General features: G+C 44.6%; 1 long non-coding RNA gene across 1 annotated transcript; it reads left to right on the forward strand.

Annotated features, from left to right (window-relative positions):
• Positions 1 to 18,250: 18,250 nt before the first annotated feature.
• On the forward strand, positions 18,251 to 20,099 carry LOC134477183 (uncharacterized). The gene is made up of 2 exons (XR_010049093.1): positions 18,251 to 18,949; positions 19,879 to 20,099. It is a non-coding gene; the product is annotated as an uncharacterized LOC134477183 (long non-coding RNA).
• The last annotated feature ends 7,897 nt before the right edge of the window (positions 20,100 to 27,996 follow it).

The following is a 27,996-nucleotide window of genomic DNA, read 5'->3' on the forward strand; positions in this document are numbered from 1 at the left end:
ATCAGTTCTGAAAAAGCAGGTCCAGCATGAGGAGCTAAGGCTGGGCTTGCCTTTGCACCCCGCCTTCCAGGTAATAACTCATGGCTTTGACCTTCAAGGGATACAGGCGACAGTCCTGGAAGGAGGCAGGCACCAAGCAGCCACTTTCACAAAAGTCAGTTTGTAATCAATTGTAGAACACATAAAATAATTTCAAACCTGCTACACCGTTGAGTTTCACTTTATTAGTTTTACAAAAATAACTGAAATAGCGGAGATTTTCTTTTCCATTAGTTAATCCGTAGTCAGCTAATTAATGGGGAGGGTAAGATCCAAAATCTGAGCTCTGAGACCCACCTTCCGAAAGTAGTCCCAGAGCTTCGGAGGCTGAGGCAGGAGGATCATCAGGAGTTCAAGGCCAGGCTGGACTATACATAGAGACTTTGTCTCAAAAAAAGTTTTTCTGATATTCCTCACTATATGACTTTGTGAAAAGTACTCTTGGTACCCGAGTTTCCCTGTGCATAAAAGGAGATGATAATATAAATTTCTGCCAGAGTTGCTGAGAGAATACAGTATCTGAATGGGGCAGGAGCTATGTCAGTTGTCACTGAAATGCAAGTAAAATATATTAAATCTATCGACACAGTTTTTAAAAATCCTTTAAAGTTGCTTGACTCAGTCTGAATAGAAGTAACCCATAAGCAAAGTCTCTCATGAAACAGACCATTAAGATTGTTCCTATGAATAGCACAATAAGATTTGAAAAAGCAACTTAGAAGTTTAAAGGTAGAACTAGGATTCTAAATTTGCTGCTCCAAAAAATCAAATACTGCTTTCGAAAATAGTACCTGTGAAGCAGGCCTTTGTGGACTAAAATTGTCCCCTGGGAGATCAGGAAGCTCACAAAGGCCACATTAATTCGCAGGAGCTCCTCCTGTGGTGCAGTTTCCTGGGGTTTCCAGAGACTCACAGTGTGACACTGAGGCAGTCACTCAAGGGTTGTGGCCTTGAGCACACGTCCTCTGCCCACCTCACCCGTGGACCTTACCAGCGACACTTAGATCAGTTTGCTATGTTGAGTCTCCATCTGAGATATCAGTTTTGGGGGGATTTCAGTCCAATACCTGTTCAAAATATCTCATTTTATTTGGGTGATTGCATACCTTTCTTTAAGGTTTGGAAACCCCACAACTCATTACCGGAAAGCTGAAAAGGCTTTTAATCCCAGCTCACAACACTGAATTCCTTACAGGAAGAATAAAAAGGTGAACCTGAGAGTTCCACTGAGGCTCACTCTGTGACAGACCCAGGTCCAGAACAGGAAGTCGTGCCTGCAAAGCAAGAGGCGGCACTTCCCTGCCTGGTGAGAAGCCTCTGAACGGGATGATTGGCTTTGCTGCCGAAATCTCATCCACTCCTGAAGTTTTCTTTTGTTTATCTTTCACCTTTTTTTTTTTTTTTTTTTGAGACAGGGTCTCGCTATGCAGTTCAGGCTGGCCATGTGCTCACTTTGTAAGTCAGGCTGGCCTCAAACTTGCAAAGATCCTCCAGTCTCAACCTCCTGAGTGCTGGGATCATAGGCATGAACCACCACACCCAGCATTTTATCCTATTCTGGTTTTTTTGTTCATTTTTTTTTTTTTTTTGTAGCAGGGATCAAACTCATGACCTTGTGCTTTCCAGGCAAGCACCTATGCCACTGAGCTATCTCCTTGGCAGCCATTCTTTAGAACAAGGATAGACAAGCTTCCCGTCAAGAGCTAGTTCAAATAGCCCTTATTGCAAGTACTCATGTCTACCACTGTGTCACAAATCAGCAGTCTCTAAATAAATGGGCCTGATTTTATTTAATAAAACTTTATATAGAAAACTCACAGTGCATCATATACAGCCTACGGATAGTAGTTTACCAGCCCCTGCCTTAGAGCAATGTTTCTCCAACTCTGATTAGGACTACTGAGTTCTTGTCCAATAGGTTACTCTTTTCTGGCTGTCATGTGACTGGCTTTGGCCAATGGGACTGCAGGGGTGCAGTTGTCTGCACTTTGTCATCCAGCCAATGGGATGGTGGCAGACAGGAGACAAGAGGAGGCTTTCATTGGCTTAAAGGGCAAGGCGAGCCCTTCCCTGCCTTGAACATTCTCATGAGAAGACCTTCTGCCAGGCAGCTGCTGACTTTTGGACTGTCCTCACAGGGAGCACCTGTGTAGCACAGCCCACATGGCAGGACCTGGAGCCTGAAGCACAGCTGCCCAGCCCAGCCCAGCCTAGATTAGTCACTTGCCTACTGATAAATGCATGGTAAGATCAGCAGAGAGCACCCAGCTACTCTCAAATTCATTAGAAATAAATGCTTCATGTTCAATGCTACTGTGATATTTTGTATTGTTTGTTATGCAGCATTCTTGTGGTAAGAACTGACTGATACAAAGACAACAATAAGAATCATACTCTATGATTCAGATTTACAAAATTAATTATAACATGATATTTAGAATGCCTGCCAGGTACTATTTTAAGTTCCTCATATACATTTAGTTTTTTAATCCTTATGACAACACTGTAAGGTACATATTATTAAGGTGGAGAAACTGAGGCACAGAGAAGTTAAGTAATTTTACTGAGGCCTCATGGTAAGTGATCAAATTACAATGGTTCAAACTCAACAGGTCTGCCTTCGGAGTCCATCACTAACTGTACCTTAATACGGTCTATTCTAGTCATGTCAAACCTTTATAGCTTTCAGTGATATGAGCAGCTTGCTGTCGCCTGTGTGCTATAGTTCTTCCACCCCTGGTCTATTCTAATGCATTTTACTACTTTTATAAAAACCTATTACTTGTATAAACACTCATACAATACTGCGTGCCTTGAGTAGGTACCATTTTTATTTGTCACTTGTACCTCAATAAAGCTAAACACAACCTGGCCATGGCTCATGAATTGATTTTATGACTACTCTTGGCCACTGCCTGTGATTTAAAAACCTTGCCTGAGGACTTTACTATGATTTGAATGTGTCCCTAAAAGCTCGAAGTTTGGAAACTTAATCCCCAAATTCATCTGTTGGTAGCAACTGGAGGCAAGGCCTTGGGAGATTAGGATTGGAGGGGTCATGGGAACCCCCCCCCCCACATTAGTGGTTTATAAGAAAAGGAAGAGACCCCGACTTGCACACTGGTCCTGCCTCACCATGCTGTGATGCAGTAGGAAGGTCCTGCTACAAGGAACCCTTGATTTTTGACTTCCCAGTTTCCATAACCCCAAAACAAAGGAATTTCCATGGTTTAGAAATTACCCTGTCCATGGTATTCTGTTACAGCAGCAGGAAAAGAACTAAAACAAAAAACTACTATGTGAAACCAAAAACTAACAGCCAGCTGAATGTGGTGGTCAAACCTGTAATCCTCACACTCTGGGAGCTGAGGCGGGGCAATCACAGGTTTGAGCCCAGCAGGGCAACTTAGGTATTTAGTTAGACCTTATTTCAAAAAGGGCTAGGAATTTAGCTCAGTGTAAAGGCCCTGGGTTCAATTAAAAATAAGTCTAAAAAACAAACTATTTCTTGAGAGTCATAAAAACACAATTTCCATAGTTGAACTATGTGGCTTGGGCTCTCTGTCCCCGCAGTGCCCACCTCGGGACGCACTTCTGTGTGGCACAGGATGAGGAATTCAGCACAGAAACCAGGCCGGGCCTCCCTGTCTCCCTGTCTTTCTCCTCTCCCAGGTGGAGAGGAGCAGGAGTCAACAGGGAGGACTGTTGCCAGGCCTTGGGGACAATGAGCAGCTGCATCACAGTGCTCTTGGGGGAGGCTGGGGGGCCATTTCTGCCTTGGCAAGAAGAACTCAGGTCTAAACCAGAAGGAGTACAGCTGGAGAAGAGGGCAGGAGAACCTGGGGTTCAGACTGTCCACGGGGCCAGGCCAGGAAGAGCCTTCGGACAGGGTGGGAACTCAATGGAAATAGAAGCCTGACCTTAGCACCGCACACATGAGCAGTAAGAGGCCAGTGATGCCACCCATCCTTTGTGCAGAGTGTAAAAAATGTCTGCCTTGGGCCACAGAGAAGCCTTTGGTCCCCTCAGCCCTGGAACCAACTTGATCTTCTCCCCCTGACCCCCAGGCCCTGCTCTGATCATTCCCCACTCACTCAAAAACACACTGAGGTTGCACAGCTATATGAATCCTTCGTCTAAATTTAGTGTGCACGACCAACTCTTGCACTGCCTCCATTCGGAAACCTATCTATCCACTTATAGGATTTTATGACCTCTGCTCTATAAAAATTTTACGTGTTTAAACAAATGTTAAGAACTAAAAAGAAAAATAAATTAAAAAGTAGAAAAGGAAATGGAGGCTACCTTAGATACTTTGTTCTTGTGGGTCTCTCAGAATTGAGGCCTTCACCCTGAGAAGGAATCAACAGTGAAAATCCAGGAAAGCGGGTTCCATGGAAAGACCATTGGTCCAAGGGTCCCTGAGGCAGGAAGGAGCTTATTTTTTGGAGAGAAAGCAACATGGCTAAAGATGCAAAGAAGGTCAAAGAGGGAAAGAATCATCTTTTCAACAAGTGACCTGGGACAACTAGATATCTGTGTATAAAACAGTGAGATTGGGCCCCTGCCGCATACTGTGTTTTACCAGTTAGATCAAAATGAATCAGAGACCTACAGTAAGAACTAAATTGCAAGTCTTAAGGTAAAATATAGGAGTAAATTTCCATGACCTCAGGTCAAGCACAGACTTCGTAGATGTGACACTGATTGATTAGCTGCAGAATAAAAACTAGATAAATTGGATTTTATAAAAATGAAAAATCATTGTGGTTCAGTGGATACTATCAAGGAAAGGAAGACAGTGCACGGAAAGGGAGAAAATACTTGCAAATTATATCTATGATAAGCATTTAGTTTGTATAGCTTATAAGGAACATTTTGACCTGTGAGCAAAGACAGCCCAACTTAAAAATGGGCAAAAGATCTGAATAAATATTTCTTCAGAAAAGATGTACAAGTGTCCAGTAAACACAAGAAAACATACCAGGGAAATTCAAAACCACATGAAGTCAAAACCATTTCATACTTACTAGTATGACCATAATCAAAAAGAAAGACAATAACAAGTGTCCATGAGAATGTAGCAGAGTTGGAAAACTCGTCTGTTGCTGGTGGTGCTAACACTTTGGAAAATAGTCTGGCAGTTTTTGAAATATTAAACAGAATCATCATGATCCAGAAATTCTGCTGTTAGGTATTTACTCTAGAGAACTGAAAACACATTGACTCAAAAACTTATGCACAGACAGTCACAGCAACATTCCTCATAATAACCAAAAAATATCAACAACTCAAATGCCTGTGCCTTGACGTATAAACAACACATGGTGTACCCATACAATGGAATAGTACTCATTCATAAAAAGGAATAAAGTACTGATACGTGCTACAACATGAGTGAATGTAGAAACACCTGCTAAGTAAAAGAAGCCAGACAAAAGACCATGCAGTCTGTGATTCCATTTATAAGGAATAGCCAAGTCTACAAAGACAGAGAATAGATGAGTGGTTACCTAGGCCTGGGGGTTGGGGAGGGTTAGGAGTAAATGGGGAGGGAATGTTAATGGGTGCAGATTTCCTTTTGGAGTGATGGACATGTTCTAAAATCATTGGTGGCACTGGTTACACACCAATATACTAAAAATAAAACCCAGCAAAGCACACACTTTACAGAGCTGAATTGTACGGTATGTGGATGATATCCCAGTAAAGCCGTTAAGAGAAAAGCTGATGACAGAGAAAGGAAGGGAAGGAGAAAGGGAAGACAGAGAGGAATGAAGAAAGGAGGGAGGTGATGGAGGGAGAGAGGGATGGGTTGTACAAAACGAGGTCATTAGAAGCAAAAGCAAAGGTCATATTAGGGAAGATTTAGTGAACCACAAGAGAATGGCGTTCCTTTCCATTGTTATGGGCAGCCATTGGAGGGTTTAAGCAGCAAGGTGACATGATCTGGGTATTACAAACAGCTGCAGCTGTTGTGGCTTTTGTATGGGGTTTGACCTGTGGGCAGAGAGGAGCCCAGACCGGAGAAACTCAAACTGTTCAGGAAAATTCAAGGGAGAGGTTCTCAGTATTAAGGGCAAATTGCACATGTGTGTGTGTGTGTGTGCGCGTGTGCATGAGATAAACCTCCAAACCTCCATCCTAGTGAACCAGATCCTCCCCTTCACACCTGGGATCTAGCAATGGGGAACCCCACACTTCCACCCATAGGGAGCCAGTTCCTCCTTCTCAATGCCTTTGGCTTGGCTGTACCTTTTCCACGCACCCCAGCTTCTCTTCTAGGGGAAGAAGGTTTGACAAAGCTAAGATCATCACCAGACATTTTCTCTTTCCCTGGTTGGAAATGGAATGAAGAACAGGAGACAAGCATGTAGAGGGGGACTGTGACTTCCCAGACAGCATTCACTTTCCCTGGTGCCACTAGAATGCATTCAACTGAGGTTTGAGACCAGCAAGATCAAAAGCGAAAGATTTTTGTCTTGACCTTTTTGTCCCTGTTAGGCAGTAGTAAGTGTGCATTGTTATGATATTTAGAAAGAGAACAGCAAGACCTCAAAAGGAAACACAGCTTCCTTTCATTGCTTCCTGGAGATCTGTCATGAATTTGTCATAAGACGTACTCCAAACTTAGGACCCGCTGCTTCTCCATGGGGCCAGGCTCCAGCGTCTAGGGGCTGACCAATGACCCTGCCCAGGAGCCGTACTTGACCTGGGGTGTCTGTCTGTCTGTCTGCAGTGCCACCAAGAGGGACTCTTCCCACCCACGTGGATATAAACTCTTCTCGGGGAAGAGCCAGGTATTGTGGGCCTGCAGCTTACCCCACTTTGGACAGGCTCTTTAAGAGAAAGTACAAAATTACAAGATCATAGTTAGGTATGAAATGAGTATTTACAAAATTTAAAAAGCTGACAAATACCACAGACACCACAAAATCCATTAAAATAACACAGTGGTTTTTTTTACTAATTAACTCCCTGGAACTCATCAAGAATGCCATTTTCCCCATTGGTTCAACTGTGTACTTGTTCATTTCTCCATATGACAGTGTTTAAGGAGGTTACTTATAGAGGAGAGTAAGAAAACCCTGGTTTTCCTTTTGCATGTCTTTTGTTTGCTTTTTCCTCTTCATTTTGGTGTTTTAGAGAAGTCTCTTTGTGCTTCCGAACCTTTGAGTAGCCATGTTCCTTTGCAGCGTGTGCCGTAGTTTACAGTTCAGAGACCGTCTCCACAGCAGCTTGTCCGGCTCGGGCAGCTCCTTGTCACTCTTGGGGTGGTCACAAAGCTTGGGTGTAGTCACCTCAGAGAAGGGCACAGAGCAGCATCTCCTTCCAATCTTTCCCGTTGGGAACAGAGATAGCAGTGGAATGAACATTCCGTGAGACCCGCCAGCCCCAGGGGGACTCCCGGGGTGAGGAGAGGTGAGTGTAACCTGGCTCCATGACTCCAAATGTGCTCTGCAATCTGGAAGAGAGTTCCTGGAGCTTTAGAAGGCAGCTGAACAAATAGGGGCTGAAAGTTCAACTCCCATTCTTCTCTGTAAGCCCACCTACTAAGCCTGGTTGCATATAGAGATTACAGAGACAGCAACAGGTTACAGAGATAATTAAAGAGAGGAAGATAATTCCAGCCTTGCCCAGCAAAGAGAAGCCAGAGAAATAGGTGCAGTGGGAGAGATGCAGAAACATAGCACTGTCCAAACTTTCTTCAGAAATTAATTCACAGAAATACAGCCATGTAGAATGTCAGATTCTGCCTGGAGGATGTGCAGAAACCGAGATGGGACTCAATAAGAGACTCCAGGGAAGCAGACAGTTTTGTTAAAATGGTTTTCAGTCTGTGTGATACATCCAAGTGGATCCAGAATATTCTAGGATGGCTCCACGAGCCACAGGTCTTTAGGATCACTGTAAATGAGCAGAGAGAGACTAACAGTAATAGCGACAGCTAATATTCATTCAGTACTTGGTTTGTGCCAGGCACTACTAAGTCCTGGTTCTGAGCACTCACCTGTAAGATCTCATGTCATCCTTACATCACGCCAATGAGGTGGGAATGGCTGTCACTCCCTTATACATGTGCGGCCCCTGGACACTTGGAGGACAGGTGCCCTGTCCCTGGTCACTTGATGAATCTGCCTGGCCTCATAGTCTATAGTCTTTACCACCACTGTAGAAGCTCGTTGTCATTCAGTCTATCTCCTTTAGTATATTACATATGAAAACATAATAAAACAAACTGGATATACTCACATTGCAGAGTGTGGACTGAATTCTTTACAGCCAATTCCAAAGGAATCTTCACTGAATTCCTAGTTAATAAATCTCTCCAGTGTTTGTGTGTGCATATTGTCTGTCTATCTGGACCATTGAGTGTCTTTTCTGCTGAATGAAAAGCATCTAAATTAAAAGTTCTGGTGTCCAAAGGGTTAAGATCTTGGTTAGGATACCAGTATGATGACTGTTCCAAAGGTTAAAATAATCATAGTTTAAACAAATAAAAGCACAAATGGTCTCCGGTTTTATGCGATGGTTCCATGCAAATGGAAACAAGCTCCTTCCATCGTGATGCTCCATTACTCCCTCCTCCTCATTACGGACTCTTGCTGCTTACCATGGCTGCCTCCAAACCTGCAGGAAAGGGGGGCGGGAGAAGTGGAAAGTGTCATCCTTTTCCTTCAAGGTCATGACCCAGAATGGCTCGTGTTGTTTCTGTCCAAATAGCTCATTAGTCAAAATTTGTTCCTTACCTCACCTAGGTGCAAGGAAAGGTAAGATGCAGAGTCATTAGTGAGGCAATCTTGGGTCTGACTGCGACTCAGAGGCCATGAAAGGAAGATGTGATGTTGTCTGTTGGAGGACAAGAAGGAGCAAAACCTGGGCACTGTATAGAATTCAGCTTTGTTAAGCCTATTTATCATCGAACATGCACCACCTTGTATTTGGATCAGTGATTTTACTAATTTTATGTATCCTTCAGGAATTCTAGGAGACTGGCAATTGCTGGCATTTAAAATGTGAACATTTTCAGGGGAGCATTTTTTAACAAAGAAGTTAAAGGCTCAAGGGACTGTGAAGTCAACCTGTGTTTCTGCTTCCGCTTAGAGCATGAGCATGAAAGTTAAGACAGAGGCACAAAAGAGCCCACAGCAGCACGCGAGTTCAGTGCTCCTAGGGTACAGGACAGAGGGATCCAGGGGACTGAGTCCTTCTCAGTCTAGAATTCAGTAAATTCGTTTGAAAACATGATGCATTTTCTCTGGACAATGCCAGAAACAGCTCACATCTCCTTTCCCAACCCCCACTGCTGCCGCATGCAAGCTCAGATGTTTGGTTTCCACATTAATAGACTAATATACTCTTGATACAAGAAGCAAGCCCTCCTCGGAGCAAATTGAAAGGCCAGGTCATTTCCTCACCTTGTTTGCTCTGGTCTGAATCATATTAAAGCAGGTGTGCAGGGGTATCAACCAGCTCATAAAACTGAGCTGTTTAACAGCGTGATCAATATAGGGCCTACTCTATAATTCACAAGCATAACATAAGGTATAGGCTCAGGTCCCTGCCAAGTCAAGTGAAATGAATGGTATAAATTTATAAGCTCTGTCAATTAGACCCTAAAACCACCAGGCCATTTAATAAGCCAGTAGATGAAATGTCAGGTGGGTTACTGGGGAACTGGTGATATAGGCCGAGCGACTGATCCGTTCATCGCTGATTAGCCAGGCTTTGCAAAGACATCATCGAAAAGGATGCAGTAAGGTAGCTCAGTGAGTGGTCGGGTCCAGCTCCCTGTCTGCTGGCAGGTCAGCCCTTAGGGTATTTTTAGCAAACATGACTAAGAGAATCCAGCTGTCATTATCTGCAGCCCGTTTCAGAGTCCAATTAGGAATGTTTTCAGATTCATAACTGCCCTGACGCAGCAGTCTCTGCCTGTTCCTAGACTCGGGCCTCCGCGGACATGGAAAACAGCTGCTCACTTTTCTTCTGGTGATGATCTGCCTTAAATTCAAATCCAGACACACACGCTCTTCCTTTTTCCATGTTAAAAAACTCAAATTTCTTTTGCCTATTTTCAGAACATGCTTTCATATTCTGCCTATTACGGTGACTTTATGTGGAGCCCTTCACATCTTTTTAAAATATAAACTCTGGTGGGGGATGTAGCTCAGTGGCCTTGAGCCTGCCTGGCAAGTGTGAGGTCATGAGTTAGATTCCTGATACCAAAAAATAAATAAATAAATAATAAACAAAATAAAATGCAGGGCCGGGAGTTTAGCTCAGCAGCATAAGTTCCTACCTGGCCAGCATGAGGTCATGACTTCAATCCCCGGTACCGGAGGAAAAAAAAAACCAAAATAAAATGCAAACTCCCATTTGCTCAGTCTAAGGAATATTAAAAGAACCCCATCTCAATTTTCCTACCTTCTAGGCTTGATCACAGCTAAATGTTCATCCTTAGTGTGTGACCTTTGGTTTTTTTTTCCATGACCTTTAAGCTTCACAGGTTTTCCCCAATAAAGATTTTATTCTACTTTTGGAAAATGACTTCTCTTGCTTGTCAGGAGATGTTAATGCATCCACCAAACTTAGTGTCCCTGTGACCAATAAACACACCAATTAATTAGCGCAGCCTTGGCTAACAGTTTTCAGTATCCTTACATTAACATTGGGGTGACTATTCCTCCTCACTGCCTCACACTCTCCCCAAAACAACAAAGACCTAGCTCAGGACAGCCTCTTCCCTAGACAGGCAGACAAATTGCAATCACTGGTCATCCTTTCCCTGTTTGCAAGAGAGAGATCCCATCTTGTAAGAACTCTATCATCTTTGAAGCAAAGCTAGCATCGATCCACTGAGGCCGCTGAGAGGGAAATCCCAGTGGAGAATCCCCTGCCAGGGTCACGCCTGAAAACTCTGGGTTGGCATTAGTCACGCAGATGGCGGTTGCCTCCTGCATCTTTAAAAAGCGCTTCCTTTTTTTCTCCCCTGCCTTCAGAGTTTCACTTCCTCCCGGTGTGGGCTCTGGGGGCACCATCCTCGTGCACGCTGTCAGGAGCAGTGGTTTAGCCATTCCCAAAGCATTTTCCCATTCGCAGTCACATTTGATCCCCACATCTGCAAAGGCGGCTGGGCTGGGAGGCTCTGGGTTGCCGGCTGCCAAATGCCTGGGGAAGGCCTGTCAGCAGGGCTAAGCCGACTGGCCTCACCTCCGGAGCCCTCTCAAGGGGACATCTGCTCTGCTCAGATGGCCATGGAGTCCTTTGTGTGAAGTTCTGAGCTCTGGTAGCTGTTCCCGCTGTCCTTTGTTTCAGCTTTTCTCTGGTGGCTGCTTCCCTGGTCCTCTTTTTGTCTGGCACACTGAGCTCCGTTTATCTCTTTATTGTCATGCAGATTTTCTGCTCATAGTGCCATTTGGCTCCCTCCCTGTACCCATCCTGAAGGTGAGCTTATTTCTGAGGCAGCCCCTGACCTGAAGCAACCTGTTTCCGAAGGATTCCTTCAGGCCAGTTCCTTCCCCTGCCACACAGCACACACTGGAGACTGCTTTCCCCTTCTTTCTTGGGGTGCAGGTCACACCCCACTGTGGCTTGACGTCAGCACTTCCTGGAGCCCCCAGGATCCCTCCTGACCTATCTGGTTTCCCCACTGTGATCTCCCTGGCCCAAAGTGGGAACTGGAAGAAATACTGCACGTGAACTACCAGCCCTGAAACGACAAGGGTGTCATGCGGGTTCCATACATGGTGTGAAGAGTGAATCCTGTTCCCCAGGTCCTTTGTCCTCTGATTTTGTTCCCATTGGCTTTTCCTTGCCAAGATCCCAGCTGGTGGAAACGTGCCTTCCTGTGGCTCCTTCGCTGAGTTTCTCTCCTTCCTTCCTTCCTTCCTTAGCACCCTGAATGTTATCATCTTGTGGTCACTTCCACCCAAATCCTTGGGCGCTTTTCTTTGAAGATGGGGAGAAATGTGAATATGTTTGGGGACTCCGAGGTAGAGCTCAAGATAATAAGGGGCAGAAAGGATGGCTGAAAAAGCAAAGCTCTGGAAGAGAAACAACCCCCAAGGGCTTTCTCGGATGAGAGGGACAGAAACAAAATGGGTACGACAGTTGGAGCCAGGGTAGAAGGGGCATTTTGATGACTTCATTTTGTTCAGGAAGAGCCTTGGTGACACAGGTTGAGTCAGGCACTGGCTGGCTCAGCAGCAGTTGGTGGCCCAGTGTTGGGAGACAGCACCGTAAGAGAGCAGAACACACAGGATCGTTCTGAGCGCTCTGGTTTTCATAGAAAAGTGACACGGCTTTCCTCACAAGCCCTGTCCCGTTACTCAGCCTTGAGGGGGCAGAGCACACCTGCCCTCTATCCTGTCTCCGTGAACCCTCCCCACCTTGGCTTTGCTGCCTCTGCCTCTGCTTGCATCCTATTCCTGTCTTCTATGATTTTACCCCATTTTCAAGTAATGTCCTGATCCCACCTCTCCGCCCCAGAATGACATCCTCAGATTCCTTGGGTCTACCAGGTTGCTTTTATCCACCTAGCTTTGGCCTCAGGTGGGGTGTGGACAAACCCCATGGACAGGAGATCACCCAGAAGCTATCAGCCATCTGGCAGAAGGAGGCCTGGAGAGCAGGTTCTGCATGCATGTAGGGAGGCGAGAGCATAAACATTCTTTTCCTTATTTGGACTAAAATCCCTGCAGGGGCCAGGCAGGTAAATAAACAAACTATGCCCTCTGTATCGTATGCTGGACACCAGCGGAGCCAAAAGCCAGCTGATAGACACATGTTCCACCTGTGTGGAGCAAGATTTACTCAGCTTCAGAATCATTGCCTTACAGAAATAAATGTAGGCTCGGTGACAAGAGCTTTTCATCATTCAAGAGAAGCCAGAAAGCCACACAAATTGTCCTGGCTTTCAGGTGGTAACAGCTAATTCACCTTGTTGGGCGAACTACCTCTCAAGGCTGAATCTTGCCTAAAGGTCCCAGGTTGCCTGAGTAGTAGTGTGAACATGACAGAGGGAAACCAGGGAAAAACTTCTTTTCCAGCCTGGCACTGGGTAGCGGGAAGTGGGGCTGAGAGATGCCAAGGTGAACAGGAGAAGTTTGTCACCCACCCACTTGTACTCAAACTTAAATTGACCGCGTATTTTAAGGTTTTATGTTTTGCTTTGTTTTTTTACCCTTTTGTATTTTAATTCACTTTATTTTTAATCCTTTGGAAAAGCCTGTTAAGCAATGCACAGCCCTGGTTGATGCTACTGTGGAAGATTGAGAGACAAGTAACAAGAAGCAGTAGCACTTCTCTGCTGAGCCTCCTTGAGGGTCAGGACAGTGTAGCGGCACTGCTTGGGGGTGGGGGGTCCATAGACCCGGAGAACCAGGATGGAGGCTGCAGGTGAGCGAGCCCACATGGCTGGGAAGGAGGAAGAACAGGCAACGAGAAGCAGCAGCAGTGGAACCATGGTCTTCCCCGGAGAAGATGACCACGACCCGGAAGCTGACGGGGACCGATGAACCGGAAAGTCTCCACCATGTGTAGCTAGGCAAAAAAGCAGCTACTGATCCTTTAGTGAGAAGAAATTACACCTATGTGAGCATGCAACAGTCTCCCCTGCCTCCCGTCCAAAGCTTTGCTTTCTGCAGTTTCAGCTACCCACAGCCAGCTATGGTCTGAAAATATGGAATGGAAAATTCCGGAAATAAACAATTCATGGTTTTAAACTGCCCACCATTCTGAATAGGGTAATGAAGTCTTGCACAGCTCCCATCCATCCTGCCCAGATGTGACCAACACTTTGGCCAGCACATCCACGCTGTGTGTGAATCACTTGGGAGCTGTCTTGTTACCAGATGACTGTCGCAATTCTTGTGTTCAAGGAGTCCTCACCGAGTAGTCTAAGGTCCTGTCACAACCTCTACATCATTCATGGCATTGCCATCACTTTGTCTCATCACACAGGCGCACTGTGTCCTCTCACATCACAAGAAATAGAAGGCTGAGCGCAGTACCTAAAGATACATGATATGTATTTCATATAGATAGACAGATCACATTCTATAGCTTATTACGCCATACAACTGTTCTAATTATGACGCCATACAATCATTCTAGTTACTGTTGTTCTTTCCTTACTGTGCCTAGTTTATAAATTAAACTTCATCATAGGTACACACATATAGGGAAACGTAACGTAGAGAGAGGCTAGTCCCAGCTGCAAAGTCAGCATCCACCGAGCATCGTGACATATATATGCCCAGCAGATAAGGGGCCACTGTATGTGAATGGGAAAAGATCAGATACACCCAAAATCTGGATGGTGAGTGTTCCTGGGTAGGAAGCTACTGGGCAGGTTGGTAAGGTTTGCATAATACAAAGGGGTCGCTGGGTAGTGTTGTATGAATGGAGTTAATATTCTGTGCCTGCCACTTTTCTAATGGCTTTTACATACTAATTGACACATGTCCACTTATGAAAACATTTAACCCACTCTATTATTGATGAAGGACCCACTCTATTACCCACCCACTCTATTACTGATGAAGAAAAGTTATGAATGATTTTAATAAACTTTCTTTAGGTCACACAGTTTGCAGCACAGCCTTTTCTGGAGCTATATCTTCAGATGTTACATTACTTGTTTTATTATTTTTATTTTAATTAATATTTATTTATTTATTTTTGGTCCTGGGGATCAAACTCATGACCTTGTGCTTGCGAGGCAGGCACTTGTGTTGCTGAGCTATATACCTTCCCAGATGAGCACGTGTTTGAAAATCTGTGTCCCGGGTGGTGTCATTTAGTTCCCAGGTGGTTACTGAACGGCTCAGACTTCCTCACCCAGCTCTGACCGAACGCAAACCAAAATGGCTCCTCGGTGAACATGTTTAGAAGGCCTCGTCTGGCCTCCTCCCTCTGACCGCCTATCAGCCCCGTCCCTCGCCTTCACTGCTTTCCTCTTCATTCAAAAGGTTTCTTATCAGGCACTTAAAATGTGTTGACTAGCTTACTTGATTTATTCTCTCTTTGCTTTTACCAATATTTACTTTATTATAACATAATTAGGTAAAGATTGAGCTATTACTACAGGCCAGGCGTGCGGGTAAGCACCTTGCAGAGTGCCTCTCCTGTAACTCTTGGAACGGCTTTACCAAGTAGATGCTCTGATTAGCCTAGAGACAAAGCTTTGGAGAGGTTAAGTCTCTTGCTCAGCATCACAAAGCAAGTAAATACTGGGCCCGGGATTTGAACTCCAGTCTGTCTCACTCCAGATCTTGCAACCTTAACCGTTTACTGCTGGTTTCACACTGTGGCCACCATGGTGAGGGAGTGAACAAGACTCCTTTGTCCTGGCTCTCAGAGTATGCATTGACATCCTTGAGGTATAAGCCTGCTTCCCTTCCCTGCCTGGCTCTATTACTTTTGGCTAAGAACCATGGCAACCCGGAATAACCCAGGCCTCTCCGGCTTGCATTCTTGGCATGCTGGCTGGACCACTGTGTCTCATTTGCACTCATTACATCACTAGCCTGGTCCTGAGTGGAGAAGTCAGAATTTCCTTGTCTTCACGTTTATGTATACACCTTTTCAGTCCGTCAGTCTGTCAACAAGAGTTTTTCTGCTTGCTTTCTGTCCCCTTTGCTCTATTCTGGCCCCGTTCTAACTTTCCGTGTCTCTCGTGGAGCTTGGTTTCCCTTTGGGCTAAGAAAACCCACGGCTGCCTTTCACTTGACTCCCTCCACTCACTGGAGCCAGTGACCCATGACTGAAGACTCGCTTCCCTTTCTTGGGGATCCGGGACCCTGTTTTTGCAGCGGTGTGCAGAATGAGGACCTGGAAATATTCTCCTCCAAACTGTGTATACAGGGAGACAGGAAGGATGAGTCCACCTCTTCTCCTCACCATGCCAAGATTGAAAACTCTTCCTGCTGGGATTGGTCCAGTTAAGACTGGGCAGGGTTACACAGGCAATTATGGGACAGCAGGTGGCCTTCCGGGTAAACACATGGTGACAACATAGAGCTGAGGACTCAGGGGGCACCACCTTGCAGACCCACTGAGCCATCGATGACTCCCTCGACTCTCCAGTTTTCTGTTCCTTCTATCTGGTAGGAAAAGGCTTATGTTCCCGAAAAGGCTCCTTGGGATGGAGGAAGAGTGTTTCTTGACTTTGCGTTATTTTTCATACATGTCTCCTGTAGTCCAATCATAAGCGAAGGAGAGAGCTGCTGTCTGAGTCAGCCCCCAGGCAAAGGGAATCGCAGCTCTGAATGGCTGTTGGGCAGACAGCAGTGTCAGCCACAACAAAGTAATCCGAACGTAGGTTTACAGAAAACAAGGAATTTGGGTTAAGTGAAAACATACACTCTTCAAATGTAAAGTAGACATATGTTTTATTCATGAGCTACAAAATAAGAAACAAATGTACAGAAACATGTCCTGAGATACGCTAGGCTCGGAGTACAAAGATTATGTCTGCAGGCTTCAGCATGTCTGTCTCCTTGCAGCAGGTGAGACTTTTAAGTGGAAAATCTGCCAAGATGGAAGCCAAGGAGACAATGGAAGACCAGTGATGGAGTTTTAATGCGGATTCTCTGGAGTGCAGAATTGCTGGATCCAACTGATGGGTCCCAGTCATCTCAGCGTGGGATGCGTGAAGTGTGTGCCGCGGAGTCCTCTGAGGAGCTGGCCTGCCCTCCCTTCCTCTCGAGATTCCAGAGTGTGATCCTCATTTGAGCCAACTGGTTCTCTCTCCATCCAGGTGCATGAACCCGGAGCAAAACACAGAGAGACAAATGCGACCAGAGTTAAGTGATAGCACGGAGATCCCTAAAAAGAAGAATTAGAAGCACCTGCTATGCATCCTCTTCGTCTCCAGTCCTCTCCGGGTTTAACTATTCAATTCTTTTTTCTCTATCCACAAACATTTTAGCTCCTTCTACTGTGAGGCCTACTGTGTGAACTGGGCACTGTCTGGAGACAGAGAGCAAACAAGGATGACAGTATCTCACACAGTCCAACTGGGAAGGCTGATGACCAAGAAGTAAACAAGGTACTTACAGACGACACCAGTGCTGTGAAGAAGTAAGCAGGGCGGGCGATGTGACGGAGACCAGCTGGTGAGGCCCCATCTGATGGATCGGTCCCTGCACCCAGAGTCAGTTTCTGTTGCTTGTCATCCTCCTGCCAGACTCATGGAACAGAAAGGAATCCATCAGGCTCTTTCATAGCTGGAAACAGTACCTGCTGGTTCATGGAGCCTTTCTTCCTCTTTTCTTTGGCTTTTTATTTGACACAGGATCTTGCTGTATGGCATAGGCTGGGCTTGAACTCACAGCAGTCCTCCTGCCCAGCCTCCTGGATGCTGGGATTACAAGTGTCCACCAGGCCTGGTGTCCTCCTCCTTCTAATTCCATTCATCCAGACGATATCTTGATAATTAATTTTACTTGCCAAGAAAAGAGATTGAGAGAGTATATTAACATGCACAGACCATTCTAGGGAAAGGTGTTTTGGAGAGCTGATGGAATTTTTCTTGCCACTGCTTAATAATAAGAGAGCTTTCTGGTACAAATCTGACTTGTGTTGAGTCTGGGCGGTATGAGTCAATGCTCCCAGGGTCTGATGTCATTCCTGGCTGACATGATGGCTCCAGACAGACACAGCTTGAGAAGACAGAGCTCGTACTGGGGTAACGCGGCAAGGTACAGCAGCCCATGGCACCTGGCTTGGGGTGTCTGCACACCTTACTCATCATTCTTTAATGCTACGGATTAATTCTGAAGTCCCTTAAGCCTCGTGGTACTAATGAGGAAAAGTGGACCAGAAGAAGTGAGGAGACCCAAAAGGACTTCCAGTGGTCACGTAGCTAGCCGGTATTTGGTACCAGTCTAGGACACAGCTCGGGTCAAGAACATAAATATTTTCATTTTGGAGCCCTGGCAGTGAATTTCAGCTACTTTACTCATGGAAAAGAACATCTGAAGACAAATCACTTTTAATTCAATGCAAGGTGGGTGAAGGGGTGGAAAGGTAGGTTTCAGCTGCATGGTGAAGGCTCCCGAATGTCTTGCTGTGCGGTTAGACTTGCCCTCAGGAGCTAGGAGCCCTTGAAGATGTGGAAGCAAGGGAGGTGGGGTGATCAGACCAGTGTTTTAGGGAGCTAAGCTGGATGGGAAGGGGAGAAACTGAGGATGCAGAGCAACATTAGAGGGTCTAAAACAGTCTCAGGTAAGGGCTGATAAAGGCTGGCTCTAGGGTATGGGGAATACAAGGGAAGAAATACATTTAAAAGGCATCACAGTGATATTAATAGGTCTTGGGGGAATGAGAAGAGGGAGGGATCTAGTTTTGTAGCAGAAAATGCCCCCTCCTCAGCCAGTCTGCTGGTTGCCCAGGTAACAGTTCCTGTTACAAGTTCCTGTTACTTCTGTCTCTTAGCAAGGGCTGCTCACTGTGATGCATAGTGGAAGAACCAAAGACATCCAAGCACTCTGCCTCTGTATTTTCCCTTTCAACTCCATAAAATCCTGTTTTCAGAATGATCCCCATCTTGTGCCTGTTGATGTACAAATCTACCTCCAAATGCCGGGTGTCGTTTAGGTGTTTCTGCTGCAGTTTGAGGGTGACTGGGTGGACGGGGAAAAAGACTAAAGAAGCCAAGATAAACTGGGGAGAGGCACGGAGGATGCGGTTGTAACTAGTTTACTCCTGGGCGTCTGGGGAACATTTACCGAGCTGTGTAACCCCTGGACCTACCAAACACAGCTTGCAGAGCAGCCTCTGTGGCTGCACTGTTTCTTAAAATCCTGCTGAGAACCAAGGATGAAAATGAAAGAAGCAGGACAGAGGCGGTTTAAGGCAACAGAAACTGATCGTTTGGGGGATACACAGCAGAAAGAGGAAGGAGGTAAGAAGTGCAGGAGGGATGAGGGGAAAGCAACCCCAAAATAAACAAGGCTGAGAGGAACCACACAGGAAGAAAGGAAAGAGAAAAAAATGATGGGAAAACGTGGAGCGGGAGGCTGTGAAAAATGCAAGGCTGGAGTGTGCAAGGCAGGCTTCGGTCCATGGGGTGGGGTCCAGCGTTTCTTCCCCCATGCCACTCTTAGAAACACCACCTTAGCTATGCTCGTGTGAGAGGGATTTTACGGAAAGGAGCTTGCCTGGAAGTGGGGTCTCGGGGCTCACTTCACGTCCACCAGTCGCCTTTAAAAACACTGCTCCTCCCTTTAAAAATTCGCTTGGGAAAATGTGGAAGGCAGGCGGGAGGCACACATATCAAACCTCCTCCTGGTATTTTTCTTTATCGTCTTCCTCTGCACCTTCCTTTGGGTTTGCCGGGTCAAAAGGGCAGAACTTCCTGTCTGAATTTTCAAGCCTCTGTCGCCTTGATTTTGTTCCTGGCTCAGTGGCGATGAAGACAAACCATTGTGCCTTGTGAACGGTCACGGAGGGTTGAAAAGACTCAGAGTGCTTTTTCGAAAACCTGTCTCAGGGAGAATTCCCAGTGGGGGAGACAAGGAGGGTCAACTCCATCCAGGAAGGAGAGTTCTAGCTGCTCTGAAAATCTCTTTTTCCAAGTAAATTCATAAAAGTTTTTAAAAATGAATACTATTTGCCACTGGTTGATAACTTCCACCCAGGACTTATGAAAACTGAAGCTTCTGGGCTTTCTGATCAAATTGACACGTAGTGTCATGCAGATATACCATGTGCCCACCTGTGTGTGTATTGTGTAGGTGCAAAACCACAGCCAGTCCTGCTCTTCTGATTCTTTGTAATTTTATTGTGGAAAAATCAGAGGGAAAAAAATCTCTCTTAAAATTTCGTTCTCAGGATAGCGTGTACTTCTCCGACTCTAAGGATTGCTATTCAGCAAGAAAAAAATCAGACAATCTCAGTCCTATGGAGATCAACTCTCACATCCCTTTGGCTGGCTGTGGAGGAATTATTACGTGGTCACTGTGTTATCTTCTCTTTTTTGTTCCTCCCCTAAACAAATGTGAAATATTGTATTCATCATCAATAAATATTAGTGGTGTTCCATTGCATGTCAATCAACAGTGCTACCACTGGTGTGAATTTTCTTTTTTACAAAGCATTTAACCTTTTTTGAGACTCAGCTTTCTCATCTCTAAATTGAGAATTATATGCCTGACGTGAAGTATATCTGAGCTGATGTGTGCGAATTTTCTTTGTGGATCTTTGAGGTTGACCCATGCCAAGGCACTTACCAGCCTGGATGAGCTCTCATGGCTTAATAAATCTTTGCAAAGAGTCATAGTAATCAGAGAGCTGCAGCTCTGTACGACCTCGTGTGGAGCTCCTAAGTCTCTTCATCTGAGCTGTAGCTGTGTGATGCCAGGAGACTCAGCATGGGTAACATTCTGTCCACACAGGATGCTTCTCAGTGGGCAGACAAGCTACACTCAGAGATGCTCAAAATGGGAAATCATCAGAGCTGAGCTGTCAGCTTCGCCCCAGTGAATGCTCACATTAGTAACGCATGGTCTGCAGATCAGTACAAAGAGGAAACTTTTAGACAGTATCCACGTCAGTCTGTGAGTGTTTGTATCAGTCTTCAGAGCACGCCACGCCCCAGAGATGACAGGAAAAACCCGTGTTGCCAGTAAATGTAGAGGATACTTTTTAAAATCCACAACCTTGAAAAATAGAATTCACTCAAAAACTTTTTGCCGTCTTTCTATGGTCTTAAAAATTACTTTGAGCACAGGGAAAGAAACAAGGGCAGGTAGGCTTGAATCTTTGTGTTCCATTTTCTAGCTTTGTGCCACACATATTACACATCTTGGCTCCCTCATCCATGAAATGGGGGAGTAATATTTACATTGCAAAGTTTTTAAGAGAATTTGAGACAAAATATGTAAAGAACTCACAGTTGTGACTAATAAGAGTTCAATAAACAATAACTATTTTCAGCCACATAGGGAAATGATTTTTTTATTTTAAAAACAAAACAAAAGAAATGACATAGAATTTCCAAAAAATAGGAAATTAACACTAATTAATATATTGCTTATTGTTATCTTAGAAGTAGTTGTTCAGGTTACAAGATTTAGGCATGACAAAAATGATCAAACAGTGAGAGCACCAACTGTTCTTTTTGATGAACTTAGAGATTAATAGTATAGTTATCTATCTTATATATACACATTTATGTATTTGCACATGTATATATATATATACACACGCATACATATGCCTACCTATCTGCATGTAATCTTTTCTCTTCTTCTCTTTTCTCCTTTCCCCTATTCTAGTTGTTATTTCCTTTTGAGCACTTTCTTTCCCTTTCATTTTAATAATATCTATTGTACGTTTTGGATCTTATTATTCTTTCAGCTTTTTTATGCTAGGAAGACAATACAACATTTACACACGTGAGTCTGATTTATTTCACTTCTGAGTATGGTCTCAGATTGTATCCATTTATCTACAAAAGCCTCAAGTTTATCTTTTCTAAGCTGAGTAATACTCCCCTCTATAAAAATACCACATCTATTTTATCCATACCCATTGATGGGTATTTGGGTTGTTTCCAAGATCTTGCTGTTTTAAATTGTGCTGCTATATACATGGGTGCATAAATATCACTGTGGCATGATGTTTTCAATCCTTTGGGGAAAATACCCAGAAAGGAAAACCTGGATTGAATGGGACCTTCAGTCCTAGTTTTTTGAGGCGTCTCCACACTAATTTCCACAGCAGTCGCACCAGTCTGCATTCCCACCAATCGAGAAGAGTTCCTTTTTCCCTACAGACCCTCCTGCATTTTTTATTGATTGACTTCTTGATAGTAGCAATTCTTTCTTGGGTGAGGTGGAACCTCAGTGATTGGGGGGGGGGGGAGTAACCAGGGATCGAAATCACGACCTTGCGCTTGCCAGGAAGGTGCTTATGCTACTGAACTAAATCCACGGCACCATAAGTGATGTTTTAATTTGCATCTCTCAAATGACCAGTGATGTTGAATATTTTTTTCACATATTTATTTGCTGTTTTGTATTTCTTCATCTGAGAAGCATGTATTCATCTCAGATGCCCATTTTTGGGTTGGGTCTTTGAATTTGGGACAGCTGATATTTTTCAATTCTCTATATGTTCTAGATATAAGTCCTTTTTAGAAGGGACAGTTGGTTGAAATATTTTCCTATTCTGTCAGTTTTCTTTTCACTCTGTTGGTGATTTCTTTTTAAGTGCAAAAGCTTTTTAGTAAGATGAGATCTCAGTTGTTGATTCTTTGAAGTACTTCCTATGCAGTTTGCATTTTGTTCATGAGCTCTTTGCTGACCCCTATGTCTTCAAGATTTCTACCTATCTTGTCTTGCAGTAGATTTAGTGTTTCTATTTTAATATTTAGATCTTGGATCCATTGTGACTTTAGTGCATGGTCATAGACATGATCTAGTTTGAGTCTTCAGCTTGTGGAAACTCAATTTTTCCAGCACCATTTATTAAAGAGACTGTCTTCCTTCCAGTGAGCATGTTTGACCCTTTTGTCAAAGATAAGATGGCTGGGTGTCTTTGTATTGTGTCTGCATCTTCTAATCTGTTCTACTGATTCTCAGGACTTTTTTTTTTTTTCCAATGTCACACTGGTTTTATCCCAGTAGCTTTGTAGTAGAGTTTTAAGTCAGGGATTGTGAAGCCTTCTGTCTTACCTTTGTTTCCCAAGATTGCCTTTGCTACTCTAGGTCCCTTCTGTTTCCAAATGAATTTTAAGAATGTTTTCTCTAGATCTGTGAGGTATGTAAATGATAGTTTGATTGAGATTGTATTAAATCTGTGTAACAGTTTTGGAAGTGAAATTATGATTTTTTGAGGCAGCTTTCTCACCTCTAAGTTCAGAGTACCTGCTACTATCATTCTGTTGCTGTTGTTGGTGTCATGTTGAGACAGGGTTTCTCTACGTAGTCACTGTCTAATCCAGGCTGGCCTTGAGCTCATGGTGATCCTCCTGCCCCAGCTACCCTAGTGCTGCATTATAGGTATGTGTCAACTTGTCTAGATCTAACATTTCTACACATTTTATAGCATAGCACAATTTTTCCTGTACTGGTGTAATGTCTGGAACTATTTTAGACAGAAAGAAAAAAATATTTAAGAGTTCATTGAAATTAAATGTTGCCCTAAATTATATAAGCATAAAGTTATACAACTACACAACTATTTAAAAAATTAAATTTAAGAAGCCAAACAATTTACAACAATAGTAAGAATGTGAGAGATGGTGTTTGGACTAGCACTGACCCTGGGAGCTATATAGCATGCTCTTCCCTGTACCCAGCTTTATTTTTCTAGTGCCCCCTACCCCATCTTGTTTGTATGGCATTCTGTGATGCCCTTTGGCTTTCTTAGCCATCACTTAGGAGTCAAGTCTGCCCATGTTCCTTTTTCATTAGCCATAGGTAATTACAGTGGCACCATTTCATGCCAATATGACAATGAACACAAACACAGACTCGGCCACGGACCTCTGGTGTGGTCCCTGTGATCCCATGATCGATGATCCCAAGTGATCCAAGATAAACTAACAGTAACTTTTAAAGGCTATCACAGAAATGTACACACAATATCACCACATTTTAGAATGATCTCTACAAACTCTCAGCCATGCAGAGATCTACAGACCTCACTTTAGAACCATTGATGTGATCATTAGGTCTATGAGTTTGCCAGCAGACCACCAGGGTTCAAACCCAGCTTTCCACATGGTATCTGTGTGGTCTTGAGGGAGTTCGCTCACTCAGTCATTCAACAAGGATGCATTTGTTGTATTCCAGTATTTTCCTGGACACTGGGGATACAAGAGGATCCAAGAAAAACAAGGTTTCTGCCCTTGTACAGCTTATACCCTAGAATCTAAGGAAAGAAATCACTTAAACTCCTCCACAAATCAAAACCTCTATACCTGTAAAATGGGGAGAACGGTGGGGATAAGAGCGGGCCTAACTGGAGAGCTGCTGGGTCAGTGGATAAAGATGCAGGTTGGGAAGTTGTGCTGGGTTTTCCGCTTTGTTCCTGTGGCTCCAATCTCCTTCATTCTCACCGTCCTCTGTGCATGGGGAGCTGAGCTGTGTGATCTGATCCAGGCTTTCTTGCCTTCCAACTTTTATGGACTTCATCCAGCAGGCCTGGTGTGGTGGACAACACCAGGAGGGCGAATGGGACTAGGTATCTCTTCCCAGGATCCTTGACCCCTGCAGACAGAGGCCACATAACTCCACTGAAGGTCGCAGCTCCTGCAGTGTGCCCTCCTCCTGTAGCTTTAGCTCCTCTAGGAAACCTTGCAGTGGTCACCACACCAGCTGCTCCTGGCTCCGTGTCCTTATGATCTTTTCCTGGTTTCTTTTCACCCTTCTTCATATCTTTGTAAATTGTCCCCTTAACCTTTCTGCAGTTACTCCATTGGATGGGCCACTGATTTGCCTCTGGGAGTCTGGTTGTGAATCACACACAAAGCATGAATGTCACTCACAACCTTACATGTGCAAGAAGGCTCATGGAATTTGTTTTGGTTGAATAAAATTAAATCTGTCTTCAGTCTCTCGTTCCCTTGAGTTGGCAGGAAATCCCAAGCCCACTCTCTAAGGTCTTGCTAGAGTATGGAATTCTATTCTTTTTTTATTTGGCAGTGGGTCCTTGTGCTCATGCTGAGCACACACCCTACCAACAAGGTGCACCCTAGTTTTGCCCTCCAGTGATGCAGTGATGCACTCCATCTGTCAGTTTCCTCTATGTCCAAGTCCATTGGTGGGTTAGGCCATGGGCCATGCACAGTGTCTTCTCTAAAGGGACACCATTCATGTTAGAGACCTAGTGTGTTAATCAGTGCTCCAGTACTGTAACAAAAACCTGAGATAAACAACTTGAAGATGGAAAGGTCTCTGTGCTGGATTGACAACTGGAGGTCAAATGGTAACGCCCAGCTGAACTAAATCAGTGGGTGTGGATGGCCCACCTGAGGATTGTTGCCAACAGCATAAAAAGAGCTGGAGAGGAAGAAGTAGTGTTGTTGGTTCTCCTGTTGACATTGGTTCCCTTGGAGGGGCTTGTTGAGCTTCATTCCTGATATGAACTTGGCTATTCTCTTGCCTGAGGTACTCAGGATCTTGTTGTCGCTAAGGATGGCTGTGGTTCACTTTGGGGAGCTCTGGCCCTTACTTTGAGCATCACTTCCTGGCTCCAGTGCAGAACCCTCAGCCTGCTGGCACAGGTTCTTTATCCCACTGACAGAGACTTTCTAGGGCCTTCCCAGCGCAGATCCATGAAACAGACTTGCATGAGACATTGTCATGGGCTCTAGGTCTTCAGCTGGACTCATGCAGGACATTGCCATGGGACCCAGGCCCTTGGCTATATTTTTAGGTCTTATTATGTGGACAGATTTCTTGTACTTTTTTGTGCTTGACTCTGATTGACTATTATAAAATAATTCTATAAATTGTGTGTCCTGTATTAAACCATTTTCTTTGTAAATCCTAAGCAACACAGTCCCTTTTGGCTCAGGCACTCAGAGATGGCAGTCCATGGTCACTGGGAACCTTTGCTACAGGACAGACAGTGAGGGAGAGCATCACGGTGGCGAGCGTGTGATGGAGTGAAGCTGCTCACCTCGTGGTGGACAAGAGACAAATAGGCAAAAGGGGTGAGAACAAAATAAACCTTTTGAAGTCATGCACTGGTGACTTATTCAGTCAGGTAGGCCCTACTCCTAGAATGTCCTTCCGTTCCCAACAGCATGATCCACTGGATCCAAGCTCTTAACTTTGTGAGCTTTGGGGGTATTTCATATCCAAAGTGTGACACTTCAGTGAAGGTTTACGGGAGGGTTTGGGTGGGAATGGGGATTTCAGGCATCTCAGCTAAGGCCTAGAGTATCCAAGTTCTCACAGCTCTGCACATGCTCACTAGAATGCGCACATGCATGTGCATACACACACACACACACACACACACACACACACACACATACACTGTTACTGGCAAATGAAGCCAGGTCCTGTCAATCTCCCGCAGTGAACTGTTCTTTCTCCCACTCATACCTCTTAGAGGTCTCATCCCAGGTGCACCAGCTTCTAAACCTGATAGAGTCTCTTGTCCCAGCAGTCAAATCCAGCCAGACAGATGAGGTGTGATGGAAAACAACACTACAGCTGGTAAGCGGTGGTGGTGTGGCAGACTGCAGCCCTTCCAGGGGAGAACCACCAGCAGCTCCTGAGATCACGCCATGTTGGAACTTAGAACGCTGTGAAACCAAACCACCAGCCTGCCTCCCTGCTAAGCAATAGTGAGCCTACTGATGCATGGCCTAGAGTCAAACATCCCACTTCCCTTAGCCCCCTTCTCCTGTCTGTCCCATCCCCCCACCCCACTCCCCATTAGCAAATGGGCACCAGAAATCTGAGCATCTCCTGGGAGGTTCACCATAGCAAGTAAGGGGGATTTCCTTCTACCATCTCTTTGAAGGCAAATATTTTTATTACTGTTTTGCTCTATTCTGATTAATGGTACTGCTCTATTCAATATTCTGTTTTGATAAGTTCTATAATGTTCTGAATTTCATCTCATTTTGATATATGTGATTGAAAGAACAACTATTATAAAGATAACAAAATATACTGTGATACCTATTACTGTTATCCCAGTAAACTGCTGTGAAGTTTTGTATGGATTTCACTGTATGATCTTAGTTGGCTTTATTCTGTCTTATTCTGCTGTATTTTACCACTTTCAAAATAAATTAAAAAAAATAGAAAACAGTTTACATAAAACCACCTTGAAAAACAAACAAACAAAAAAAAGAAAATGACACTACATCTTTATGTTTAAAAACATTTATTACATGAAAAAACACACTGCTTTAGTCCTTCTCAAAATGCACCTCCTTGCTCTGAGCACACACTTATCAGGTTGTTCTTGCCCTTTCTGAGCAGTTCTGGAGGTCCTCTTTCCTATGTGTCTTTAGAGTGCTCTTATGGCTGCCTCTGTGTCCTGACTCAAAGCAAACTATTAATCTTTCGTGGTCATTTTGACATTGGGGAAAAACTAAAAGTTGCACAGTGCCAATGAGATGAATGACAACATGCCTTTTTCTGTAACAAACATTTAAAATTTAAACACCGGAGATGTATTTTGATCAGCCCTGGACAGCATGTCCCAGAATAGAAGCATGGCTGGGTGACAACATGGTGATGTGTGCATGGTGTCAGGACTCTGGAAGGACCAGCCAGGGAGAGCTGTTGGGCCAGCCCAGCAATCATACACTCATACCCTCTTCTTGGGCTGCCTGACATGCACTGCAGATGGGGGCTTAACCTCCAGAACTTTATATCTCACAGCTCCGAGGCTGAAAACCCAAGATCAAAGTGACAGCAGCTTGGTCTCTTTGGAAGCCTCACTCCTTGGTTTTCAGGGAATGGGCCTAATTTTCATCATCTTAAATTCTGCATGAACCTACCCCAAATCCTTTCTGACCTGTGTCCCCTCTTCAGTGTGGAGGACTTATCTTGGTCCCTTTCTCTCCCCTCTTTTCCCCTCCTCAAACCTTTTCCCTCCACAAGACCCAGGATAGTCTCATTTCCATGGAAAACAAGCTGTGACCCTCAGCCTTGGGGTCTGGGATCCCAGTGTCTCCTTACCTGAAGACTGGTGCATCTCCCTTCCTGGCTGTTGGGCTGCGGAGGAGGGAGCACACTGAGAAACCAGCCTCTTGGTGAGTTAATCTGCCGGACTCAGAAAGGCTTTAATACTGTGTCGGACACAGTGAGAACCCAACAGTGTGGGCCATTGCCAGGATTACTAAGATAACCGTGTCTGTCACTGCAACCACAGGAAAAGTGACGTTCAGAGTCCACGGTCTAAGAAAAAAGGCACCAAGGAGCTGGTGTGTAAGCAGCACTGCCCCATAGGACTTTCTGCCGTGACAGAAAG

Source organism: Cavia porcellus, unplaced genomic scaffold (assembly GCF_034190915.1).
Source record: "Cavia porcellus strain 051 isolate PalLab524CR breed Dunkin Hartley unplaced genomic scaffold, mCavPor4.1 scaffold_8, whole genome shotgun sequence".
In the NCBI taxonomy this organism is placed as follows: domain Eukaryota; kingdom Metazoa; phylum Chordata; class Mammalia; order Rodentia; family Caviidae; genus Cavia; species Cavia porcellus.